At 34.0% G+C, this 7,397-nt stretch overlaps 1 pseudogene; it reads left to right on the forward strand.

Moving 5' to 3' along the window:
- The first annotated feature begins 6,151 nt into the window (after positions 1 to 6,151).
- Positions 6,152 to 6,224, forward strand: LOC118586506 (annotated as a pseudogene).
- The last annotated feature ends 1,173 nt before the right edge of the window (positions 6,225 to 7,397 follow it).

Below are 7,397 nucleotides of genomic sequence, written 5' to 3' on the forward strand. Positions count from 1 at the left end.
CATGGACAGAGAGAGAGAGAGAGAGAGACAGAGACAGAGACAGAGAGACAGAGAGAAATCCAGTACCTTGTCAGTGACTAGTGTTTTGCTTTCAGGGCCTTTTAATTTGTTTGTTCATATTAAATCCATTCAAGCATGACCACACTAATACACCTAAATATAATCTAGATAAGAGTAATCAGATTTTAGGAAATGTAATTTAAAATACAATTCAGAGCTCTGAACTTCTCTTGCAGCGATTATGCTATTTCGTGTCTTTAAGAATAATTTGGTCAAATTTAGACTTAAATTTTTCAGTATATCTGATATTCAGTAACAGCTCATTGTAGAAATGATGCCTTTCCATACTTTTTAAAATAAGAACAAACATTTAAAAATTGGTTTGGGGGTCAATTTTAATGAAGCCTCTAATATTAACTGGTAGGCTGCAGCTGACATACAACTCTGATGAAGCTAGACTGACAGTTTCACACCCATGAAATTTTTATCCATTTATCTCTGACATTATTGGTTAAGTTAAAATATATAAGGGCATAAAAGAAGAAAAGATGAAGCAACTGAAAAAAAAATCTTCGAACTTATTTCCCATATGACACAGATGTAAATTACTATTAATTTTAAGGTATTATTGAAAATATAATTAATATAAAAATGATAGCTTAATGCAAGGAATGATACAGAAACATTAATATAGCAAGTCTTCCTCATGCATAGTCTGAGAGTTCATCAAAATATGATATGTGTTGGGCTGTGACCACATTTAACTCCTAGAAACTATTTCTTCACAGAGGCTTATTATTTCTAAAGTATGACTTTGAGTTAAGAAATGCATATGAAAACAATGTTGACTACTTTCCAATCATTGCTTTTATTTAAATGATTCTGACTTTCTATCTGTTTTTTTTTTTTTCCGCAGCTGAGGACTATCTGAAAAAGAAAAATACAAGCACTACCATACTTCATTCCACATGTGTTTATTGCTAGTAATTAACCTCTGTTAACTGGAGTATAATTTTAATACTGTATCAATTTATTTCAATAAATTAATTTCCTGAACATGGCTAGGTCTTTGTTTAGAACTGGTTTTATATTTGAGTGACGTAGTGGTTAAGCATGCTACAATCCAGACATTTGAATTAAATGTCTTCTTAAATAATTGGATTAATAATGGCTGTTTCTAAAAAAAATTAATAATAATAATAATAATAATAATAATTATAGGTGATTTCTTAATTACTACATCTTTGAAGATATCTGATTCATGTCCCAGCTACATGTTTCCATAAGTGACCAAATGTATTGAAATGTGTGAAATTTAAAGAAAGATTAAAAAATAATAAAGTCATATAGTTTGACACATTTCACAAAAAGAACATGCCTGTATTATTTTTATCCAAAAGGAAAAAAAATCCACCTTCATTAGTGTTCTTACTCCTTGTATCTCCCAATAAATACAGACTGCTTTTTAATATAAAAACCATCTTGAATTTCTCTGTAGTTTTTTTTTTTAAGATTTTTTTTCCGTTTTATGTAACAACCACCACCTCCCTCCCCTTCTTCCGCTCTCTCAACACACATCTCCCCCACCCCATCCCCCAATCACTCAGAAAGGATAAGGCCTCCCATAGGAAGTCAACAAAGTCTGGCAGATCAAGTTGAGGTAGGACCAAGCCCCTCCTGGCAGCATCAGGCTAAGCAAGTTATCCCTCCATAGGAGATGGGCTCCTAAAAAGCAATTCGTGCTAAAGGATAAATTCAGGTCCCATTGCCTGGGGCCCCACAAACTGCCCAGGTGACACAATTGCCACCCATATTCAGAAGGCCTAGGTCAGTCCCACGCAGGCTCCCCAGCTGTCAGTCCAGAGTTCATGAGCTCCCACTTGCTCAAGTCACTTGTCTCTGTGGGTTTCCCCATCATTTTCGTGACACCCTGGCTCATATGCCTCCTCCCTCTGTTCAACAGAACTCTAGGTGCTCAGCCCAGTGTTTAGCTGTGGATCTCTGCATCTGCTCCCATCGTTTACTGGATGAAGGTTCCATGATGACAATTAGGATATTCATAAATCTGAGTGCAAAGGATGGGCAGTTCAGTCACCCTCTCCACTATTGCTTGGAATCTTAGCTGGGGTTTCCCTCCTTGTGGATTCCTGGGAATTTGCATTGCTGGTGATTGTACTATCCCGTGTTTATGCTATGTAACAACTTTACCTCTGTGGTATATCCTTATGTCCCCAAATAATATTGATCTATAACACAACAGTTTAGTTTATCTTATTTTTAGCATTTTAGAGTGCAAGTTATTTGCCAAATCACTCTTTTTTTTAATTTATTATATTTGTTTTAATTTTACACATCAGCCATGGGTTCCCCTGTCCTCCCCCCTCCTGTCCCTGCCCCCACTTTCCCCCAGCCCCTCCCCTCCATTCCCATCTCCTCCAGGGCCTCTTATTTTTGACATTTTATTCTGTGTTATATCTTCAAAATATTTCTATTTGTTACATGTAGCAAATTTATTAATTCCCCTTTTGGAATAGTGTTCCACTGGATGAACATAATACAATTTCCTTAATCATTCAGCTGTATTTGCCAAGCTATATTTTCACTAGGTTGAAACCAATAGCAGTTGTACATCCAGAAACACTTATATAGATATGTACTGATGAACAAGTGAAAATATAAAATATATATACAAAGTGATGGGTGGCAAAGTGAACAGTTTAAACAGCTGCGGAAATGTAAACTTACTTGCAATTCTTTTGAGTAGAAGCTATGACCTATGCTCTTTTATGTAATAGCTACTCCATTTAACATTGCTGGATTCTATTTTTATTTATTTTTTGTCTGATGATTAATAAGGTTAGGATATCTTTCGGGTATTCATTGTTTCTCTTCTTTTGTGAAGAGCCTATTCAGTGTTATTTTCCAAGGTTTTCATTCTTTCAATTTAATTTAATAACAACTATTGAAGAACATTAAACTATTTATGGAGTTTTGACATATACTGAAAAATATAATTAAGATTAACATAACTATTCTCTCAAATGTCTTAAAGTAACCAACGTATTACTATAGGAAAAATGATGAACATACTTTTTGCTACACTTTAAGATGTGTATATCATGATTTCTGTCTGTAGTAATCATAATTTCAAAGAACATCAGGAAGCTTTGTACTTATCTAACTCCAACTTAATACCCATTTGTACATTTCCCTTCTCTCTTTCATCTGAATACTGCCCAGATTCTGGTAACCACCATGTACTTGGGTTTTTACCTATTTAACCTGTTAGGTTCTTTGAATGAGGCTCATGTGTAATACCTTTCTTTGCGTTACTGCCTAACTTAAATTCACACCCAATCCCAATTTCAACCAAGTTGTCTCTAATTGTAGGATTCCATCACTGTTGAGGCTAAATAGCATTTGATTGTGCCAATATAGCACAGTTTGTTCACTCACTAGTAGATGAATTCTTACCTTGCTCCCATTTTTAAATTATTGGGAATAATCAATGATGATAGAAGTCATTTCGTAAAACTGATTAATTTCTATTGACATTGCCCAGGACTGGATCCTGTGTCATACAATAATTCAACTTGCATTTTTTTTTTAAAAAAGAAAACACTATTCTGCTCACTTAAATGGCTATGCTAATTTACATACTCACAGAAGTACCCCAAATTCCCATTTCTTCACATATATTCCCAACTTTTGATACCTTTATTATATTTGATAACATCCATTCCAACGAAGGTGATGATAAATCTAATGTCACTTCTTAGTGACATTTCAGTGATGATCTGTATTGTTGATCATTTCTTTCAAAACTATTTAAACAGATTATATGTCTTCTTTTTATAAGTGCATGTTTATGTCTGTGACACTTTTCAAGTTGTCTGTAGTTCATGGACATCACAATCAAATGAAAATTAAGATACCACGTTAAATAGAATCATGACAATTATACAGACACAGAACAAACATATGTCAGCGATTTCTAATTATCTCATTCATCAGTGACGGATTCAGTAATGTAATGAAACTGATTCAAAGTTTAATCCAAGAAATGTTTTTATATCATCACTGGGTTCGTGTAAGGAATGCGTTAATAGAAATGTTCAATTTCCTACAAGCCTTAAAACTGAAATCCAGTCACCTTTGCTTTTATCTTTCTACCCAACAGAAACATATAAATTAACATTTAATTTCACAGTTTCGAGGCACAATAAAATAGTAAATAGCAAGGTAAAATGCAGGTGCACCTTTCTAGCCTGTTAAACAGTGACATTGAAAAGGCACTGTTTTTCTCAGCCTTATATTAAACTTACATTTTTTTCTCACCAAAAGTAATGGTTATAAAAATAATGCCACACATAACAAACCTGAGACAGGTCACTGAAAGACAAAAACCTATTTGACTTTCACAATCTACTATCAGTATTTCCTGGACACTACATAGAGATTTAGCCTGTTCTTGGACTTCTATTTTAAAAATAAAAACTAAACTCTAATTAACAATTATTCAGATGCAACAATAAATTTGTCCCAATGAAATATACATTTTAGTTACCCTATTGGTTTGTTGAAAGAATGGCATAAAGGAATGGAGGCGGGTCTTTTCTCTTTACCAGTTATTTTCCAATATTAGAGTCAATGGAAGGCATTTTTGTCCATTGAGTACCCAGAAGAAGCATTATTAAATAGAACTTAGTTCCTCCATTATTCATAACTCTGTATAATGAAGTTTTCAATTTGGTTTTAATTCGGAAGAATTTTAGGGGACATTTTTTTTTCATGTTCATAGCAAACATAATTTCCTTAAATGAGGAAAATATCCTAAGCAGTTTTAACATTGCTGTCTTTGTCTAACACATATTCCCTCACTCATGTAGATGGCATTTTAAACACCGGCTGTTTTTAAATGATGTTATTATCATTAACAGTAAAATCTGGGGATGGCATAGATCTTATTGCCCTCTGTCGTCAAATAGTCCACCTGTTTTTAATTAGAGAAGCCATCAATGGCTACGTATAGCATGCCATTCGGGGATATAAATGACAGGTTCTATAGGAATAGAAGAGCTACTTAATGGATTTTTGTTTTCCCCCATAACTATTCCAGACTTTGAGACCAGACATAATTTTCTATAGGATCCTCATATACTTTTTATCTCCTTTAGTATTTTGACAAAATCTTTAAAATATACTACTCTTAAAAATATTAAATCTGTTTCCTGAGGAAATATAAAAATAACAAAAATTCCAACTGAAATATCTGGGAATGAAAGCTAACTTATTTCAAACATTTAGTTTATTTCTGCAGATGTCCAAGTATGAATACACACATTTAATAAATCAGTATAAATTTCTTTGCTTTTAATATAATTAAAACTTGCCGAGTTTATGCTTATTTTACTTCATTTGCTGCAGGAAATATTCACAGACAAGTTTCTTGAGGGTGTCTTAGTAAGGGATATTAGAGGTACTTTGCAATTTTGGGGCATGTGCTGAGAGGTACTAATATAGAACAGGGGAGCAAAGGATCACTTAATTGAATCTGATTAAGTAGCCATTATATGACTTCCATTAGAAATAAAGCGAAGGGAGAAGTTGGTATACAGAAAATATTTACAAGACTAGAACTGTACAGTGTTATCTTGACGAACATTGAATGCTGGTAAAAGCAACTGTTCCCAACACCACACACTGAATCTATTCATAATGAGACAACTTCATAGAGTGTTCTGTCACCTGAGAGGGACCAAGGAGAACAAGGCCTTTTGGGGAAAGAAAACGTGTAGAAGAAATATATTAATTTTCATTTTCAATTAATAGTAGAGTGTGATCCTAGAGCCTAAAGCAAGGGCATGTCTGTAAGAACAGAACAGTTGAGATACTGGCTAGAGAAAGGAAGTACATTTTGGGCTGTTTTTTTTTTTAATTTATTTTATTATGTGTTTTAATTTTATACATCAGCCATGGGTTCCCCTTTCCTCCCCCCTCCTGCCCCTAGCCCCACCTTCCCTCCATCCCCTCCCCTCCAATCCCATGTCCTCCAGGACCAAGGCACCCCTGGGGATTCATTTAAACCTGGTGGATTCAGTACAGGCAGGTCCAGTCCCCTCCTTCCAGACTGAGCAAAGTGTCCCTGTGTAAGACTATACTTTCAGGGATCATTTCTATAGTCCGTTTTGGGCTGTTTTTATTTTAAATGGAAAGTACTTTCATTCTCTCTTTGATATCTTTTACATTCAGTATCCAATCTTTGTAATAGTTATAGGGAAGACATTACTGCTCTTGTTCAATCCACATAACAGTGAAGGAGAGGTGTAGGATCAGTAATCAAAATGCAAGGCTGACAGCATGTTACTGGTTATAGTCGTGGATTTTCTTTGTATACCATGGTATACCTGCATACCTGTGGTTTTTAACTCCAAGAGTTTCTTAGAAAATTTAAAGCTTAAGGCCTCCATCTCTCCATTGGGAGTTCTCAATTTCTCCAAATGCTTCATTGGCTTAAGCAGATTAAGGTGAAAATATGTTCACTGTGAAAACTGCTCATCTGCATATTTCTAAAAAAGATGGATGGTCTGATTATCAATATTCTAAATCAAATTCAAGATGTCCAACTTAATATTCCAGATTAGACTCTCCTAGAACAAAGTTTATGAATATTAAGTTTTAATCAGCTTCATGGTGATTTCTAGTTATAGAAAAGTGTGAAGGAGAGTGGTGTTCCAAAGTGATTCTCAAGCGTAATTCCAAAATCCACACCCTTACAGAAAATAGAGAACAAACAAAAATCAAAGTCGGTGCGCCAAATATACCACATAGATGGTTCAGATTGGGAACTATGCATTGCAAACTGATTGCCCACTGATTGAAAGCTTCCCAAAGAATACCAACATGTGGGACTTAGAAAATCATGACTCCAACAAAACAAAACATCGATGAAAACTCCATAAATTGATTCTGAATAATGCTTCAGTGTCGAACATATCCATACGCTAAATTTTGACCTATAGAATACTAATTTTATATGTTTCAGTTTAAAATTAAATAGTGCTTATGGTTATTTCTTAAAAGAGTTTCCTTATTTTTCACAAAGTACCTGTCTTCATAGATCTCTAGTCTGTTTGAAAAACACAGACTTCTGTATCTTAGACCAGGTTTATCTTTGCATTCTTTTTTTTGTCCTTTCTCTTATCTAGTAATCTTAAAATGTGTAGGCTGGAGTTTAATCATCATACAAATTTCAAATTTGTATGATGATTAAAAATAATATTTCATGTAATAAATTTGCATTTATCATTTTTCAGCATCTGAAATACTTTATTGAAATTAAGTTCACTTGTCAAGCCAATGAAATATTTTGAACATTTTGCTTTGTAATGTGAAAA

This window comes from Onychomys torridus, chromosome 6, assembly GCF_903995425.1.
Source record: "Onychomys torridus chromosome 6, mOncTor1.1, whole genome shotgun sequence".
NCBI lineage: Eukaryota > Metazoa > Chordata > Mammalia > Rodentia > Cricetidae > Onychomys > Onychomys torridus.